The 19909-nt window shown below is 44.2% G+C and overlaps 1 protein-coding gene across 1 annotated transcript in view; it reads right to left on the bottom strand.

Moving 5' to 3' along the window:
- Positions 1-19909, bottom strand: part of L3MBTL4 (L3MBTL histone methyl-lysine binding protein 4) — a 319099-nt gene that overhangs the window by 253227 nt on the left and 45963 nt on the right. The gene's annotated exons all lie outside the window — the stretch shown is intronic.

Genomic DNA, 19909 nt, shown 5'->3' with positions numbered 1-19909 from the left:
TTTAGTTTTATTGATCTTTGCTATTCTTTCCTTCATTTCTTTTTCATTTATTTCTGATCTGATCTTTATGATTTCTTTCCTTCTGCTAACTATGGGGGTTTTTTTGTTCTTCTCTCTCTAACTGCTTTAGGTGTAAGGTTAGGTTGTTTATTTGAGATGTTTCTTGTTTCTTAAGGTAGGATTGTATTGCTATTAACTTCCCTCTTAGAACGGCTTTTGCTGCATCCCATAGGTTTTGGGTCATTGTGTTTTCATTGTCATTTGTTTCTGGGTATTTTTTGATTTCCTCTTTGATTTCTTCAGTGATCTCTTGGTTATTAAGTAGTGTGTTCCTTAGCCTCCACATGTTTGTATTTATTACAGATTTTTTTCCTGTAATTGATATCTAGTCTCATAGCATTGTGGTCAGAAAAGATACTTGATATGATTTCAATTTTCTTAAATTTACCAAGGCTTGATCTGTGACTCAAGATATGATCTATCCTGGAGAATGGATTTGTGACTCAAGATATGATGTATCCTGGAGAATGTTCTGTGAGCACTTGAGAAGAATGTGTATTCTGTTGTTTTTGGATGGAATGTCCTATAAATATCAATTAAGTCCATCGTGTTTAATGTATTATTTAAAGCTTGTGTTTCCTTATTTATTTTCATTTTGGATGATCTGTCCATTGGTGAAAGTGGGGTGTTAAAGTCCCCTACTATGATTGTGTTACTGTCGATTTCCCCTTTTATGGCTGTTGGTATTTGCCTTATGTATTGAGGTGTTCCTATGTTGGGTGCATAAATATTTACAATTGTTATATCTTCTTCATGGATCGATCCCTTGATCATTATGTAGTGTCCTTCTTTGTCTCTTGTAATAGTTTTTACTTTAAAGTCTATTTTGTCTGATATGAGAATTGCTACTCCAGCTTTCTTCTGATTTCCATTTGCATGGAATATCTTTTTCCATCCCCTCACTTTCAGTCTGTATGTGTCCTTAGGTCTGAAGTGGGTCTCTTGTAGACAGCATATATACAGGTCTTGTTTTTGTATCCATTCAGACAGTCTGTGTCTTTTGGTTGGAGCATTTAATCCATTTACATTTAAGGTAATTATCAATATGTATGGTCCTATTACCATTTTCTTAATTGTTTTGGGTTTATTATTGTAGGTGTTTCCCTTCTTTTGTGTTTCCTGCCTAGAGAAGTTCCTTTAGCATTTGCTGTAAAGCTGGTTTGGTGGTGCTGAATTCTCTTAGCTTTTGCTTGTCTGTAAAGCTTTTAATTTATCCATCAAATCTGAATGAGATCCTTGCTGAGTACAGTAATCTTAGTTGTAGGTTTTTCTCCTTCATCACTTTAAATATGTCCTGCTACTCCCTTCCTTGCAGATTTTCTGCTGAAAGATCAGCTGTTAATCTTATGGGGATTTCCTTATGTGTTATTTGTTGTTTTTCCCTTTCTGCTTTTAATATTTGTTCTTTGTATTTAATTTTTGATAGTTTGATTAATATGTGTCTTGGCATGTTTCTCCTTGGATTTATCCTGTATGGGACTCTCTGTGCTTCCTGGACTTGTTCAGGTAGACTGCCTATTTCCTCTTCATTTGTTAGGTGTAGTGGGTTTTTGCCTTGCTTCTTCATCTGCTGTGTGTTTCTCTGTCTTCTCATTTTGCTTAACTTACTGTGTTTGGGGTCTCCTTTTAGCAGGCTGCAGGTTCATAGTTCCCGTTGTTTTTGGTGTCTGTCCCCAGTGGCTTCGGTTGGTTTAGTGGGTTGTGTAGGCTTCCTAGTGGAGGGGACTAGTGCCTGTGTTTTGGTGGATGAGGCTGGATCTTGTCTTTCTCGTGGGCAGGTCCACATCTGGTGGTGTGTTTTGGGGTGTCTGTGGCCTTATTATGATTTTAGGCAGCCTCTGTGCTAATGGATGAGGTTGTGTTCCTGTCTTGCTAGTTGTTTGGCCAAGGATGTCCTACACACTAGCTTGCTGGTTGTTGAGTGGACCTGGGTCTTGGAGTTGAGATGGAGATCTCTAGGAGATTTTCGCCATTTGATATTACGTGGAGCTGGGAGGTCTCTTGTGGACCAGTGTCCTGAAGTTGGCTCTCCCACCTCAGAGGCACAGCACTGACTCCTGGCTGCAGCACCAACAGCCTTTCATCCACACGGCTCAGAATAAAAGGGAGAAAATGTAGAAAGCAAGAAAGAGGATAAAATAAAGTAAGATAAAATAAAATAATTAAAATAAATAATTATTAAGAAAAAAAATTTTTTAAGTAAAAAAAAAAAAAAACACCAAAAAACGGACGGAAGATAAAATAAAGTAAAATAAAATAAAGTAATTAAAATAAAAAAAAATTATTAAGAAAAAAATTTTTAAAAAAAACGTACAGACAGAACCCTAGGACAAATGGTAAAAGCAAAGCTATACAGACAAAATCACACACAGAAGCATACACATACACACTCACAAAAAGAGAAAAAGGCAAAAGAATATATATATCATTGCTCCCAAAGTCCACCTCCTCAATTTGGGATGATTATTTGTCTATTCAGGTATTCCACAGATGCAGTGTACATCAAGTTGATGGTGGAGATTTAATCCGCTGCCACTAAGGCTGCTGGGAGAAATCTCCCTTTCTCTTCTTTGTTCGCACAGCTCCCGGGGTTCAGCTTTGGATTTGGACCCGCCTCTGCGTGTAGGTTGCCTGAGGACGTCTGTTCTTCGTTCAGACAGGATGGGGTTAAAGGAGCAGCTGATTCGGGGGCTCTGGCTCACTCAGGCCGAGGGGAGGGAGGGGTACTGAATGCGGGGTGAGCCTGCAGCAGCAGAGGCCAACGTGACGTTGCACCAGCCTGAGGCATGCCGTGCGTTCTCCCGGGGAAGTTGTCCCTGGATCACGGGACCCTGGCAGTGGCGGGCTTCCGGGAGGGGAGGTGTGGATAGTGACCTGTGCTTGCACACAGGCTTCTTGGTGGCTGCAGCAGCAGCCTTAGCATCTCATGCCTGTCTCTGGGGTCCATGCTGTTAGCCGCGGGTTGCGCCCGTCTCTGGAGCTCCTTTAAGCGGCGCTCTTAATCCCCTCTCCTCGCACACCAGGAAACAAAGAGGCAAGAGAAAGTCTCTTTTCTCTTCGGCAGCTTCAGACTTTTCCCGGACTCCCTCCCGGCTAGCTGTGGCACACTAGCCCTCTTCAGGTTGTGTTCACACAGCCAACTCCAGTTCTCTCCCTGGGATCCAGCGAAGCCAGAGCCTCAGCTCCCAGCCCCCACTCAGCCCGGCAGGTGAGCAGACAAGCCTCTCGGGCTGGTGAGTGCTGGTCGGCACCAATCCTCTGTGCTGGAATCTCTCCGCTTTGCCCTCCGCACCCCTGTTGCTGTGCTCTCCGGAACCCCCCCGCTTTGCCCTCCGCACCCCTGTTGCTGTGCTCTCCTCCGCAGCTCCAAAGCTCCCCACTCCGCCCCCGGCAGTCTCCGCCTGCGAAGGGCCTTCCTAGTGTGTGGAAACCTTTCCTCCTTCACAGCTCCCTCCCACCGTTGCAGATCCCGTCCCTATTCTTTTGTCTCTGTTTATTCTTTTTTCTTTTGCCCTACCCAGGTACGTGGGGGGTTTCTTGCCTTTTGGGAGGTCTGAGGTCTTCTGCCAGCGTTCAGTAGGTGTTCTGTAGGAGTTGTTCCACATGCAGATGTATTTCTGATGTATTTGTGGGGAGGAAGGTGATCTCCACGTCTTACTCTTCCGCCATCTAGAAGCTATTTCTCCTCCTAGTGTTATTTTAAAACTTTTGTTCTTCATATTTAAATCTACAATACAATTGGCATTGAGTTTTTTCTATGGAGTGAGGTAGGGCTATATTTTTTCATATGGAAAACAAATTATTAAAAAAAATTTTTTTGAGTAGTCCATATTTTCATTGATCTGCAAAGTTTCCTCTATTAGATCATGTTTCTACATGTCTGTGGGTATATTTCTGGCCTTTTAATCCTATTTATTGGCATATTTGCCTACATCACATTGTCTTAATTGCTTATAATGAGTCTTTTTATCTGGAGAGCTATCTTTATCATGCTGAGTTTTCTAATTCAGGAACTTGTTCCCTTTCTATTTAATCTAATCATTTTCATTGTCCAAGATGTTTTTAAAATTTTCACATAAGACTTTGTAGTATTTATTCCTGTGTCCCTTTTATGCTTATTGCTATTGTAAAAGGAATTTATTTCATAAAAGACTTTCTCATTCATTCCCATTTATTATTTTCTTCAATATCGGTCTTGTTTCCCATAGCCTTGCTGAATGATTAATAGCTTTGAGCAGACAGTTTTGAGAAGATTCAGCATTACTCGTTTATTTATTCTTAATTGAGAATAAACTTATAAATATACTAATGGAATATGATGATTAAAATCTAGTAGTATTAGATCTAGAGCTGCTTTTTAATCACTACTAACGACTGCTTAATATACGAATGCCTATTTTAGGGGTAATTTATTCTTTTGAGAAAAATCTTTTCATTTGGAAATAATGTCAAATTTAAAGGAAAGTTCCAAGAACAAAACAGTACATAGAACATGTATAGCCTTTGCCTAGATTTATTTATTGTTAACATTCTACCTCATTTGCTTTATCATTTCTGTTTGCCCCCTCTCTCAAGTGTCTGTGTGTATACAGATACAGATGTATACATATACGTGTACATATGATTTTTTAATCATTTGAGGGCTCTTTACCCCTAAATACTAAATTTTTTCCCTAAGAGCAGTCTATTTTCCCTAAAAATAGGAATGTTCTCTTACTTAACAACAGCTCATTTATCAACGTCTGTAAATTTGACATTATTCAATACTTTTAACTAATCTTCCACTCATATTACAATTTTTCCAATTTATCCAACAATGCACTTCATAATATTTTCCCTCCAGAATAGGATTCAGTTTAAGGGCAGATATTAAATTTAACTGACATGTCTGTTTAGTCTCCCTTAATCTGGAACATTTTCCATTGCCTTTCTTTATCTTTTATAATACTCACATTTTTAAACAACACAGTGTTTTCCCTCCTGTATTTTTTAAAATAGAAAGTTCCTCATTTTGGATTTGTCTGATGTTTCCCTGTGATTAGATTCAGGTTACGCATTGTTTTGCCAGCCTGCCATATGGGTGATGATGTGTTCTTCTAAGGACATCACATCTGGTCCATTGGTGATGTTAATTTTGATCACACAATTACAATATTCTGCAATTCCTTCACTATGGTTACATACAAAACACATATACATACATAAACATTTATACATATGTATACACATATATGTGTATACATATATATGATAAATCCTAAGTTCAAACAGATCCATCTAATTCAATCCATCCTCAGAGGGCTCATTCTGTCTTTTTTGATCTATATTTGTATTTCTCCTCTAACAAGCTCAACACACTTACTCAGGTACTAAATCCTATAGTGTATGTACCGCAGTTTCAGAACTCTTTTACCCCCACTACTATAATAAACAAACCTACAAAAAGAGTTCAGGATTTGTTTGCAATTTTCCCTTCCTGCTCTGCCATCCAAGAATGGGGTATACAAACACTGTGTTCATAAACTACTTGGATTCATTCTTTTTTCTCTCTTCAGTCCAATTACGGGATTCATCTGAAATATGGCTGAGTTCATTTGCTTCTGTTTTCTTTCACTTCTTAATGATTTATTTCAATTTTAATATGCATAATATTAACATACTTCCAAAAGTTAAAGCTCTACAAAAAGGTACTCAGAGAAGTATCTCTCCTTCTCATGTCCTACCCACCCCATTCTACCTCTTAAAGGTAACCAACCTCACTCTTTTCTGGTTTATCCTTCCCGGGTTTCTTCTTGCAAAAATAAGCAATTATGTTTATATTTCTTCTTATTTTTCCCTCCCTTCTTACACATAAGACAGCATATTATACAGGCTGTTTTGCATTGGCTTTGTTCACTTCCTAGTGTCCCCTGGAAACCACCCCATGTCAGGTCACAGCTACTGCCCACATTCTCTTTAAAGCTGCACTATCCTCCACTGTGTGCACGTAACAAAGTTTATTGAACCTTCTTCCACACTTGGGTACATGCTTTTTGTTTTTAATAAGGACATGAAATTGTTTTAAAATCTTTACGAATTGGCTTGTAAAATGTCTTTAGAAACTTTCTTACATTCACAGCTCAAAACCCCAAAATTTGACGAAAACCAAAAATGAAATGGCAAGAATGAATGATTTCTCAGGAATACTTTATTTCTACAAAAGTAAATGTCATGTGTGTGTTTAACTCTCCCAGCCTTCTTCTCACTTCTGCTCTGTTTTCCAGCAGACTGTATTTAACAAGTTTTGTGTGACTACCTCCTGTTCACTGCTTTGAAATGTCTCAGTTAACTTCCAAAGCACCACATACATACACATAGATACATACACATGCACACAACATGGGTAAGAAAAGCAAAGGGGAAGGAGAGACCGGGGGAGAGTATAATAATAAGGCTGAAAGGAAATTTAAGAAGCTGCAGAAAATGAGAGAACACTTTTCATGTTTTAACAAAACTGAAAGATGTAAAATTGGGGATGGGGAGTAACTAGTATTATATCACATATGAATGATAAATGCAAGACACTGGCAATGAATCCAGCCAAGAGGTTGGGATGAGTAACGTCAGTCTTGTCAGCATTTCAAAATGGCTTCTCAGTTGAACATTTGGGAGCTTTTATGTAATGCTGCAAGGAACCTGTATGGCTCAAGCAGCCACAGCAGTCTTTGGAGGGTTTCAAACAAAAACCAAGACAGTCATTTTAACAATCCCAAAGGCAACATTTACTGAGAAATATCATTGCCTGTCTTCCATCTCTTTTCTGTGTGATGGTTTATTCATGGCGGATCAAGATGTTTTTCCTTTCTAAAAATCTTGTATTTTATGAACATAATTGAGAGCTGTGCTTATAAAATTATATTTTATGATGAAGAAAAGGGAACTGGAAGCACACACTTAGAGCAAACAATAAGCCCAATAAATTCAGTCATAAAAAATCATAAGGTTTGTGGACCTGAAAACCACTTTTACAGCGAAATAAACTCAAGCCCAGAGAGGTTAAGAGACTTTCTCAAGGTCACACCAGTTTAGTGGCAGAGCATAAGTAAGGACGTAAGTCTTCTGAAAGCCTGCCAACTGTTTGTTCCACTAAGGGGACAGAGTGGCAACAAAACGCAAAACAAAACCTGGCTTGAGGCCACAGAAGGCTTCAAGGACATTTCCAGGGAAGCGCCATGTGCTCCTGGGTACAGAAGTGAAGTTGTTTTGTTTTGTCATTTTCTGTTCTCCAAACAGTTGCAAAATAATGCTTTCTAGTATAAAATTGATGAATTTTGTCACTAATGTTGGAGAAGAAGGATTATTCAAAGTCCCATACCTCATATCAAAAGTAGATACAAATGATATACTATTATTTAAAAATAAAATGAGTCAGAGCACTAGAAAAAAAACAAAGAAAAACAAAACACCATGCCTAGAGAAAAGCAGACGGGCTACTGGCAAAAGTCCTTTATGAAATACAATCGTGTTCACGGGTGTGTGCCAACAGGTCTTTGCTCCATGGGTAGACAAAGTCACAAGTGCACAGTGGGAACAACTCTTGGGCAGTTGGTAGATATGCCTGTTCATCACTGAGAACCCCACTGCAGGAGCAGAGAGATGATCCTGTGATGACAATTTCTGAGCCACTACACAGACTGCAGAAGGTCGGTGGCCACCAGCACCAGCAGAGCATCAGTGAAATACGTGCCCCACAGAAGAGCGCCTACACACTAAGTGGACGACGCCATCTGAATGTCGACAAGCATCCTACATTATTCACAGGCAGGAGCTGGCAGCCAGCAATACTCCCCTGATCATAATTCAACATTGAAAGAAATGGGAGAAACTGGGCATGGGATGGAATCCCAGCTAAGGCACAGGTTTTCAGAGAGCTTGCAAAGGGCCGGGCCAGGGCCACAGGGCAGTGGTTTCTCAGTCCCCACATGATGGCTGTCAGAGGGAAAGAGGTTCCTAGGAATTTTACATGCAGACGATAAAAACTAAATTTCTTATAACACCAAAGACCACTGCCATGAGTTCAGCGTCCTCGTTAAATGGTTTATCTCAGCAACATCTTCAAAATCTTAAATCATCTCAGTGTGTACCTTCAGGGCTGAAATGTCACAATTTTAAACGTGAAAGGTGAGCCATCAGGAAGTCTTATGTAGGCAAACTGTGATAGAAACAGCTTGACCACAGAGAATTTAGCTTTTTGTCAACACTTGACAATTTTTTTTCCTCAATGGGGGAAAAATCAATTATGTTATTGGTAGAGTAAAAAAAAAAAATTCAAATACTGCAGAAGGGAACGTGAGGAAAAACATTTTCCAGAGACAAACACAATCAAAGAGGAAGTTAGAAAATGCATTTGCAGCTCTCTCTGAAGCAGAGGTTGAGCAGATGCTCAACCTGCCAGGTTTTGAGCATCGTATGTATCAACATAGCATTTGATAAAACAAAATGAGTCTGGGTTCATGTTCGATCTGAATATCCAGGACAATCCGCATGTATCTGAAGAACCACTAACACTTGCTGTCACAGCCAAAAACCTAGGAATGTTTCGATGCAACTTTCTCACAAAACAGAAATGAAGAGGAAAGAATGACAAGGATGGTTACAGAGCTGAGCTACCCTTCATCGAGCCATATACAGGGGCCTTCTATGCTACAAGCCCCTGTGCAGCACAGAAATGGGCCACACCCTGTTCTAAGCACTTTACAAACATTAACTCATTAAATCATCAAGAAAAACCCTATGAAGTAAGCGTACATTTTCCAGATGATGAAATTGGGCCACAAGTGGTTATGTAATGTACCTGAGATCACAGCGTGTGTCTGTTTTTAACGGGCTGTTAGTCACTATGGGAGGTCATTCTGAAAGGTTACAGGCAACACTAAAGACATCATAATTTTTAAGCTTTTATTTTATAGTGAAAACTTGGGATGAGCGTTTTTAGATATTAAAAACTGGAGGTCTGAGTATGTGCTACATGACCAATAGATGATCCCCAGATGCCAAAAGTTTGAAAACAGTGCCATGTTGAATGCCAGACCCCATGTGCGGGAATGTACTATAGGATCAATCAGGAGAGTAAGGACACATGGCATCAGGACCCGTGACTATCCATTTGGGGGAGGAAAATGGAATTATATTCCCACCACAATAGCACAGATAAAAATAATTTTAGATGGAGAGAAATTAGACACAATACAACAGAATTCAGTGCAGTTATTAAATAAAAGCAAGCCACAGACCAAGATCTGCTAAGGCAGCATGATGGCCATGAGGTACTGATAAATATAAAGCAAGTAACAGGCGAGGAACACGCAACCATTTATATGGACATTATTCACATATCTACATAACTACATTACTCAGATCTGGAGGGACACACATCACATTATTTTGAGTGGTTCACCTAGAGCGGGGAACTGACAGAGAGAAAGCCTTTTATTTTGATACTCTTCTGTCTTGTTAGAATTTTTAATGGCATTGTAATTTTTTAAAAAAGATCAATACACACACACGACCAAGTGATGAAGACACTAGGCAAATAGGCAGGACCCAGGTCACGAGAAGCTTTGTATGGTTTGTTAAGGACCTTTTAGTTTATCCTTAGTCAATGAAGTAGTAGCAAAAGCTTTTAGTCATTGGGAAGAAAAAAAAAACATTATTGCATTTTATTAAGATCTTGTTAGTGGCAATGTGGAGAATTAATTAGAAGTGTAGTAAAATTAGAGGTAGAAAAGATGGGAAAGGAGGCTTTTAATATCTACTAATAATTGAGAATTTGCCATGTACCATGTACAGCATCTAACTCAGCTCATTTAAGACTTAGCACCCCTGCATTGGGACTGTTACAATCCCCACGTCACCTACAAGGAAAGAGAGGCTCAGAGAGGTTCACAGGTTGCCCCATTGGCCCACTAGTCAGTAAAAACCTGGAATTGGAATACAAACCGTGGTCTGTGCTTACTTGCAAAGTGATATTGTATTTGGGAATGTTGCGACAGCCTGAACAATGGTGATGAGGCCCTCAACCAAACACAGAGCAAGAGCTGGGAGTGGGGACAGGGGCCAGACTCCGTACGTATCTGGGAGGTAAAATGGGCACCACCTGCTGACTGGCTGGATGCACAGGATGAGGAAGGTGGGGAATTTCAACTGACACCCAGGTTTCAGGCTGGAAAGAAATCTCCGTATTTTCCAAAATGTGATCATGTTTACTTTTATAAAGTTATCAGTATCTACTGAGACCTCCAAGGACTTCATGAACAGCTCATGAAAACTCTACTTCTGTACCTGCTTTTCAATTCCAACTTTCTGGTGCATTACTATAGCTTCTATGTTCTCCCTGGCATCTTGCAAGGAATCTTTCATCCTAGAAGTGTCTTCACCAAGAAATACTGCACACGATGAAAGGTTATGAAATGCCTTCCTTGCTTTTTCCTCAAGAAACTATGATTTTCACCTGAGCTAAGAGTGGAAATTACCAAGAATATTAGAACCCCTTCTGACTCCCTCTTGTTTTAATCACAGAGAAAATGGAGAACTTGAAAAATACACACACAGCACACACTCACATACGTATACACACACACTGTTGTTTTGTACTCTTGTTTAATGTAGCTGTTCTTAATGGTGGAGAAGTGGGGTCCATGATGTATTCAAGGGTTTTGGAAACCTTCTGAATTTTATATAAAATTTTGTGCACAAATCGATATAAGCACTTCTCTAAGGAGATTATCAATAGCTTACATTAGATGTTCAAAGGGGTCTAAGACCACCCCCCCACCCCTCCAAAAAAGACCAAGAGCTGCAGGGCTGTCCTTTATAGGAACCTGCCATTAATCAAGCCACGGACTAAATAACCAATTTAGGAAACTTCAATAAGCAGAACACAGAAGCTCATCATGGAAATACAGATGAGGCAGCAAGACCTGCTTCAGATTCTGCTTCTTCAAAGTGATGCCTATTTTTGCCACCTATTTGTTAGGCTAATGGAGAAAAATCATCCCCTACCTAATTAAACATAACTGGCTGCAAAGCTTCAGTTAAGATGGCAGTGAAGGATGGCTGATTGCGTATTTTTAAACTCTCATTTTAGAGACTCCGTCCTCGTTATTTTGAATGTTTTTCGTAGGTTAATTTTGAATCCCAAACTGCTATCAAGATTATACCAGGAGGATCCTACAAACCGAACACAGAATGCATGGCACAACAAAAGTGTACTTTAATAAGTTAGTAAATGGAATTCCTACTGTTTCTTTGTGAATCTATTCTACTGTAATCTCAGATGCAGAAATTCTCATTTCCCTGGAACCCACTGACCTATTGATAATAAGAAGTTTGGTGCGTGTGTGTGCGCGCGCACGTGTGTGGGTGTGTGGGTGTGTGTGCGCGCGTGTGTGTGTGTGTGTGTGTCTCCAACGACCCTAACCTAACCACTGACTGAATTATAGTCCAAGAAACAGAAAGAAAGCACAGATCAGAGTGGGTGAAATATTGCTGAATTTAAGCAGCTTCAGTCTAACAAAGATCTTTGTGAACAAAGAAAAAGAACCCACACAGTATAAAATAAAGAACTGCACAGAGAGAACTTTTAAAAATAACTCCTGAAGTTATCTGATAATTCACTGGCCGTCACTGAGTGGATTCCACAAATCCTCTGAGCCTAGGGTCTAAAACAATAAACCGATATATTTTTTTCCTGAATAACTAAACTCTCCCAGGGAAAAGAGATGAGGATACTTCTAATATAAATTTCCTTTAACTGCAGGAAAAGAGCCGTGAAACGGTCCACCCTTGACTCTAAACGCCACTACTTTCTTCTTTTAATTTCCCTTCCCCTGAACGTGACATTGGGCTCCCAGTTGGAAATGCAGATAAGCCGCGCTGACGGGGGCTTCAGGCCCCTCCCAAGAACAAAAAGTGCCTGATCTGTCTGGCTCCCCCGCTTCAGATCTGCTGAACTGCTTCACAGCCCGGGACCTTTGAGTGCCACCGTTTCAGAGGAGTGGATTCCAAGAGAAGGAAAAGGCTCTGACACCCGAGATCAGGATGCAGCTTCAGTTTTGCTCCCTAACTGAGAGCTTTGGAGAATATGAGAAATGAACATGGATGGGAATTCGCTCTGCTCTTCAGAGTCCCAGCAAGCAATCGGCTTAAGTGACTGCATGGTGTAAGGCCACATTCTGCTCTGCAAACACACTTCTTTCCCTGCCCTCCATACGTGCCTTGTGTTTTAAACCCCAACCAAACATCTGAGTATAACTGTTTTCAAAACATGTTTGGTTTTTTCTGGGGGAGAATTGTTAAACACCAACGAAGTTATCTTAAAACTGGGGGACAACACAATACATACAGAAGACAAAAACAAATAGGTAGACAGACAAGCAAACACTTGAGGCAAATTAAAAAAAGCATATGAACTGAGGCTGCCATGTGATCCTCAGCATACCCAAGTTCACGATATAATGAGGAATTTCATTACAGCTTATAAAGCCATGCATGGTCTTCAAGTGGCTCGTGACTAATACGTAAAGTGTTAGCTGAGACGGATCTACACTAAAACTCTGAAGGGGTGCTCAGTGATTATCAAGTACTTTGGAAACATGTTCAAAGCACAGAAAACCTGACATCGGACTGAACTGTTTTGGTCGGAAAGGGTCTAGGTTTCTCAAATAGTTCCACACGGGGTTACACCAAATGTGAATGTTCACGGCAGCGTCTTTCTGCACTGCGGAACTACACACAAATCCAGGCTTTATTGAAAACAAAACACACACACACACACACATTTTTCAGATTCTATTTAACGTACTGGCATATTTAGAAAAATTGGATGTTTAAATATACTTCAGGTCTGGGTGAAAAAGTTAAATTTAGGGAGAGGGTGAGTTAAACTCACTGCTCCCGCGAGGACTTCAAGTAAGGAAGGACAGACAGCGGGAATGTGTCCGCACAAGGTGCCTTGTGTTCGGGACCATCAGGAGATAAATCAGGAAGGAGGCTTTTCTCACCAGCTACCCTCCGCCCATCATCCTACAGCTGGCTGGAGTTTCCTTATCAGGACACAAAGCATTTCTTTCCGAAATCATCTAACAGATGGTCACGGACAGCAGGAGGGGTGGGGGGCAGAGTAGAGCCCGGAGCGCGGAGCATCAGGGGTGCAGGTGGCACCGAGGGAGCCACAGGAGGACGGGCAGGCACCCTGAGTCTGGAAGTCTGGACAGGAACTCTGCCTCGCTGAGGAGACGAAGGAGGTCACCTGGGGAAAATACCTCTGCTCTTCCTCATGAAGGAAGTCAGTACGTCTTCAAGTGTGAGGGTAACGGGGAGAGGCTGGAAGGCCAGTACCTGCCAACGTCAGGATTTCAGATGAAGCTCCAATGGTGGGTGGGCTGTAGCCTGGGCACACACCCCAAGGTGTGCGGGTCAGGACATGGAGATGACACACCTCGGCTGGCAGGCCAGGTGCAACGGAGGGCAGCCAAGGGCGTCTCCATGTCCATCCAGGCAAGTCCTGCCGGGAGCATGCCCGGAGAGCAGGCCCGGCTGGCATTCCAGACAAGGGACGGTTCCGGGGAGCACAGGACTGAGACCCAAGAAAAGAGTGGTTTGAAGAGTTGCTGGCATTTAGTAAAGTGAGCTACATGTCAGACACGGTATCATGCTAAACATGTCATGTACATCACATGTGATTCTTCAGCGGTCCCAGAGAGGGGGCGATGCTGACTGCCATTTCCCGCTAAATCAACTAAGAGTCAGAAGAATGCACTACAGGCCCCTTCTCTATACAGTGAGGGGGGAAGAGGCTGGAAGGACTTGACGAGGCAGCCTATGAAAAGCCCCGAGTAAATAAAAGGCGCTCAAAAGTGTTCCTCTCCCAGAGAACCAACAAGCAGAGGGGAATTAAGAAGGAAACGCAGTCAGTCTTCCAGGAGATTACAATTCCACTAAGGGGCAAAATACACCTACCTGCCACCCCAGAGAATGACAACTAACGTGGTCAAACACACCCAGTACAAAAACGATAAACAGAACCGCACTTTACAGAGATGATTCCGGCAACCACCTGCAGGAAAGGGTCACAGCGGGGCCAGCCTGGATTGAGAGCGTTTAAGAAACTTTAGCTACAATCTGTGGGGGGAAAAAAAGCAGGGCTTATTCCTAAATTAAGGCAGGAGTGGTAGGTGCACAGAGAAGGTACTGAAGTATTAGGAGGTGAACTTGAGATGACTAGACCATCGAACACACACGGGGCACAGAGAGGAAGGACCCCCGCCAACCTCTCCCAGGACAAGGGGCCGGGGATGCAAGCTGCGCTGCATGCAGGAGAGCTGTGTGCCATCGCAGGGGCAGGGGGTGCAGGCAGGGAGACGGAGGGGAAGAGCCCCAAGACCAGGAACCCGGTGCGTCTGGAGGAACGGGGTTCAGGAGATGATGAGATGCCCGGGGAGCCACAGAGAACGGCCTCAGACTACATCAGAGGAGAAGGAAGGGCCTGCAAGGAGGGGGCCGGACTGAGCGCCATCAGGGGCTGAGCATGGACAGGGTGCTGGGGTGCGGAGGTGTAAGATGAAGCTGAGCACGTGTCGGATTGAAATCCTGGGGTCACTTCTGAGGGGGAGCATCAGGCAGCGATGGCAGGAAAGGTCAGGATGCAGAGGCTAGAGGAGGAAAAGGTTAGAAAAACCAAGGAAAGAGAAAACGCGGCCTGAAATTTTAAGAAGTTACACCGGACTCGGGAGATAAAACGGAGAGGAAAATGCAGAGCCCGGGGCAGTGTTCGTCTTCAAGCTGGAATCGACAGGCGTGTTTGTAACCTGGAGGGTGAGGACCCGTGTGAGGGTGAGGACTGATGGAGCGGATCCGTGATCTCCCGGGAAGCAGGACTGGGAGGGGCCCGCGCACAGGTCAAGGGATGCCAGACGCAGGAGGGAACTTTGTCCAGGGCAACAGGGGAAGGAGGAAAGGCGGTGCAGGGAGTGAAGGCTGGTGACAGGAAGCGAAGGGGGTCTCATCATATCCATCCCAGGGGTGACCGCCTCCTGCCAGGAGTGAGGGAAGATGCCTCAGAGAGCCGCCCTCCTAGGAGACAGGGGGCAACCGACCGAGGCCCTGGAGGACGGCCAGGCCCGGCCACAGCGCACAAGGCTCTTGGGAAGCAGGTGTGCATTTAGGCTGGAGCCACTGAGGACGCTGCGACGCTTGTTTCAGCCCAGGTGGGGCAGAGGCCACGGGGGAGCAGGTGTGCATTTAGGCTGGAGCCACTGAGGACGCTGCGACGCTTGTTTCAGCCCAGGTGGGGATAGTGGAATCATGGGAGGATAAGGCGGGGGAGCAGACCCATAAGAAGTCACTGGGGCCAGGGGCAGGGACAGAGAAGCCCCAGCAATGGAAAGGAGATGGCGCCTGTGGTCGGCAGAATAGTGGCCCCCGAAGACGTGCAGGTCCTATAGTCCTGGAACCTGTGATGCTGGCATCTCGCACAGCAGAAGGGGTTTTGTGGACGTGATTAAGTGAAGAATCTGAAGATGGGGAGAAGGTCCTGCAATGTCCAGGTGGCCCAATGCCATCACAAGGGTCCTTATAAGAGGGAGGTAGAAGGACCAGGGAAGGAGACGCGAGGATGGAAACAGGCTGGAGTGACGCGGGCCCACAAGCCAAGGGATGCAGGTGGCCCCCCAGAAGCTAGAAAAGGCAAGGAAATGGATCCTCCCCACAGCCCGCAGAACGAATGCAGCCCTGCTGGCCCCAGTTTAGACTTGGGACGTTCTGAATTTTAAGATAATAAATTTGTGTTGTTTCAAGCCACTGTTTGTGGTAATTTGTTACAGCAGCAAAAGGAAATTAATACAACACCTAGCCACATGGAATTCAAATTAGAACTATACTACTAAGCTATAAAAGATATATGAAGACATGAGAGAGACTTTTAACTTTCTCATGATTACTTTCATTTTGTTCTGAAATACCAAATTATTTTTAAAATGTGCAAGTATCCCTGCTTTTCAGGGGCCTAATCTACCTGGCAACCCCATGCCGACTGGAGACAGGAACACCTGCCTGGGGATAAGAAGCAGAGTGTCCCGGGAGGATGGCCGAGGACAGCAGGAATGTGGGGCTTGGTGGGGCCCCCTTTCCCCAGAGGGCAGTTCAGAGCCAGGGTGGCTGTACTCCCTCAGTTGGAGCCCGACAGTGATCTGACCCCAGGTGGAGACCTGGGTCCCATCTTCATGCTACGCCTGTCCCGTCCCCCGCCCTTCAGATGTGCAGATGGAGGTTCCTGGCAGGCCTGAGCGGACAGGGCAGGGCGGGCGGGCCGGGGCAGCTTCATGAAAGAGCGGGGTCTGAGGGGGGACACGGACCCATGAGGTTCAAAGAACAAGAGAGACACAAAGGCCTGCAAACTCGGATAAAGATGGAAGAGTCAAGAGGAGCCAGCGTGGGGACCAGCCCCACAGGCCCGGAGAAGCCCCGTGTGGATGGGCCAGACCCCGGGGCCTCGACTCCAGGCCGACAGGTGTGGACCTGTGACGATCGACAGGAAGGAAGAAGGCTTTAGGGAGACACGTCTGATGAGGAGATGACTGTCAGGGAGAGAGGACAGAGAAAAGTTTCTAAAACCAACCTCAAAACAATCTTTTGAAGTTTAAATCAAATCGAGATTGGCACATTCCACCAGTAATGAAGAGAAAATGTTTTTAAATTTTCTACGTCAACAGAAGGTGTTTACATCCTTGTATACTCATGACTCCAGATGGTAAAATAAATTATAAAAAATGAAAAACTCTGTCTTGTACAAAAAGATATTTAAAATAGACCTACAAGATGCAAAAAAAAAACCAGGTGCAAATGAAATAAGTGTACTCTTCTTTAAAAATACCCACACATTTTCTTGGTAGAATCGGTATCTGATCTGCATGACAGAATTGACAGTGTGTGTTTGTGTGTGTGTGTGTCATTGGTATGTTTTCTAAAACTTGACTATTAGAATGGAAACTATATATTAAAAGTAAATCAATACTCTTTTGAGTAGTTTTCCATTCAGGATATGCAAACTATTCTAAGTTTTATTTTCAACATTTCACTATTAAAAGCTGAAGAGTTCCATCTCAGCTGGCTGATCTGAACACCACGGTTATAATATTTACACAATGAAAATGAACATTAATAGTCAAGAGCACAATACCAACACAAAACTGAGTTCAGTCTGATTCTCTTGCTTGGAAAGCTGGCATGTACCATATGCCTTTTTTATTCTATTGAAACCTATTTTCGATCATAAACCATGCTTACTTCATCTTACGTATCTATCTATCTATCTATCTATCTATCTATCTATACACACACACACACATAATATATGTATTGTGTATATATAGCATATACAGAGTATATATATATATATATATATATATATATATATATATATATACATAAATGCTCAGTTAGGGCAACATCTTCCATCCTCAGGACAAACCAGATGTAATAGGTGGTGACTTCCCCTTCACACGCAGGTGGGACGAAGCCCCATCTCAGTACAAAACACCTGGTAAGCTCATTACTTGCATATTCCAAGGACAATCAACAATTCTCCCTCATGCTGTTATCACGTTTACTGGGCATATCTTATATCCCAACCAGATGGCAAAACTTTAAGAGTCTGTGTCACAAGCACACTAGTGTTTCTGTCCAGGTCTTACGTGGTGCTTCGAACACACGGAGCCTGAGTTTCACTGTCAAGCCACACGTGAGTGGCTTGACTGTGAAACTCCGAGTGAAGGGAAAGGCAGCCACCACATGAGATGCAGCTGCTGCCTCCTGTGCTAATGCCTTACTGTCACCTTCAGAGCTGACAGAGGTTAGAGTTCAGAAGCTTGAGGAAGTCATAGTTTTAGCCAAGGAACCATGCAGATGGTGTGCCCTGCCCCCTGCTCCCCTCCCCAACTGTGCTGGGTCTCAGAAGGTCAAGGGGGAGGCTATATGGCCCACAGCCCGTCACTACACGGTCCCCAACGCAGCATCAGGATCTACTTCAGGACAGAAATCCCACACTTGCCCTGGAGGTGCCTCAGTCAGCACTAGGACCCAAGGGCAATCTGGGGAGAAACTCCATTCTGCAGGAGTTCCTGCGTGAGGTGATGGACCTTAAAGGATCTGAAAGAAGAAAGTCTGAGAAATAAAGTGAACACACACTGGCTGAGATGAGGGGAGAAGGTGGGAGCTGGACGGGGACCTAGCACTTTGCTGCCATCAGCCAGAACTCGCCCTGCCCTGGGAACCACACACACTTCACCCCTGACATCCAAACATCGGACTAAGTCCCAGAGGATCCTGGTGGAGGTAAGAGAGGATCCCTGTCCTGGGGTCCTGGTCCAAGGACACACGCACGTCTGATTCCTAGGACACTGTGTCCTTCTTGGTCAATCCCTGCCTTCATGGCTTCTGGCTGCCTTGAGATCCTGGACGGTCATCTCACCAAGCACAGCCATCGGGTCACAAGCCTGGCCTGTGTCCTCGCATCCTGGACCCCAGCTAGGCTACATCTGCCCTTGGAGGTCACAGAAATGCACAGGCCTTCGCTGGCTCCTGGCCTGAGCCCTCTACCCTCTGACCTGGAGTAACCGCTGCAGGAAGGGCATGAGACGGCACAGGGCGAGCTGGAAAGGGCGACTACAAGTTACACTGGGTCACCCCGGTCAAAGCCAACCCTCTGTAAAGAGCATCCACACTCAGAAGTGAGGAGAGGTTTCCGGAAGCCACTCAACACAGCTGGTGACAAGAGCACACTGAGAACAGGCACTGTGCATCCTGTCACCTCAGGAACTTACACGCTTAGTGGAACGAACCCCCTAAGTCTTGTCACGTGATGGCAGTGGGGGCAGCAGGACCCGAGTCCTCAGCAGAACCTGCACAGACCTTAAGTCTTCTCCCCCAGGGGACCTCTACCCGCGCACAGGAGGCCCGAGGAGGCTTCCAACCCATGGCCTCCCCGGCGGCACCCTGAGGTTCTAGTTCAGCAGGTCTCAGGAACATGCACGTCCATGTTTTCCAAAGCTCGCTGGAAGCATCTGGTATGAGGACTGGGTGGAGAACCCACAAGTCGATATTCAGTATGTCTTAAATTGTGAGGTGCCAACACTTGGCTCTGCTTTCATTCCATGCCGGCTACACCTCTTCTCCCCGGTTCTACTGCCATGCCCTAGATTAAAACTGCTAGCTTTCTCACACAGTAAAACGTACTACAAGTAACTCAACAGATGTCATGAAAAGTGAAGCAAATAAAAAGTTTTAGCTTCTCTCTGCTGGTTAAAATGCAATATAATGATGCAAATCTGATGCAATTTTTTAAATACGGATCGCCCCTGAAATAATGAAAACACAGCCCGAGAAGAACAGAAAGGGCATCGGAAGGTTTGGTACCTTGGGTACCAAGATGAGCCCCGGAGCTGCAAGCCCCTGCTGCCAGGAGCCACTGGGTGGAGCAAGTCTACCGGGGCTGCTCCGGGCGTCCCTGCGGTCAGAGACAACCTGCTTTAGGGGGTTCACTGTCCCCTCCAACATGCTGCCTGACCCACCACTTCATGCAACACATCAAAACAGCTGTCTGGCACTGATCCTTGGGTGGACAGATGCAGGTAACATCAGCAAAGAAGAAGAAGGACTCACGCTTGGTGTCAACCACGTGCCTGTTATATCCCATGTCCTTCATACGTAGAGCAACCCGAGGAGGCAGGTGTGGTGATTCCCCTGCTTTACGAACGAGGACCCCGAGGCACAGAGAGACTGGATGGCCTGCCCGAGGTGGCAGCGCTAAGTTTCA

The sequence above is a fragment of the Physeter macrocephalus genome, chromosome 19 (assembly GCF_002837175.3).
Source record: "Physeter macrocephalus isolate SW-GA chromosome 19, ASM283717v5, whole genome shotgun sequence".
Lineage (NCBI taxonomy): Eukaryota > Metazoa > Chordata > Mammalia > Artiodactyla > Physeteridae > Physeter > Physeter macrocephalus.
The sequence above is the reverse complement of the archived record's forward strand: the minus strand, read 5'-3'. Positions and strand labels throughout refer to the sequence as shown.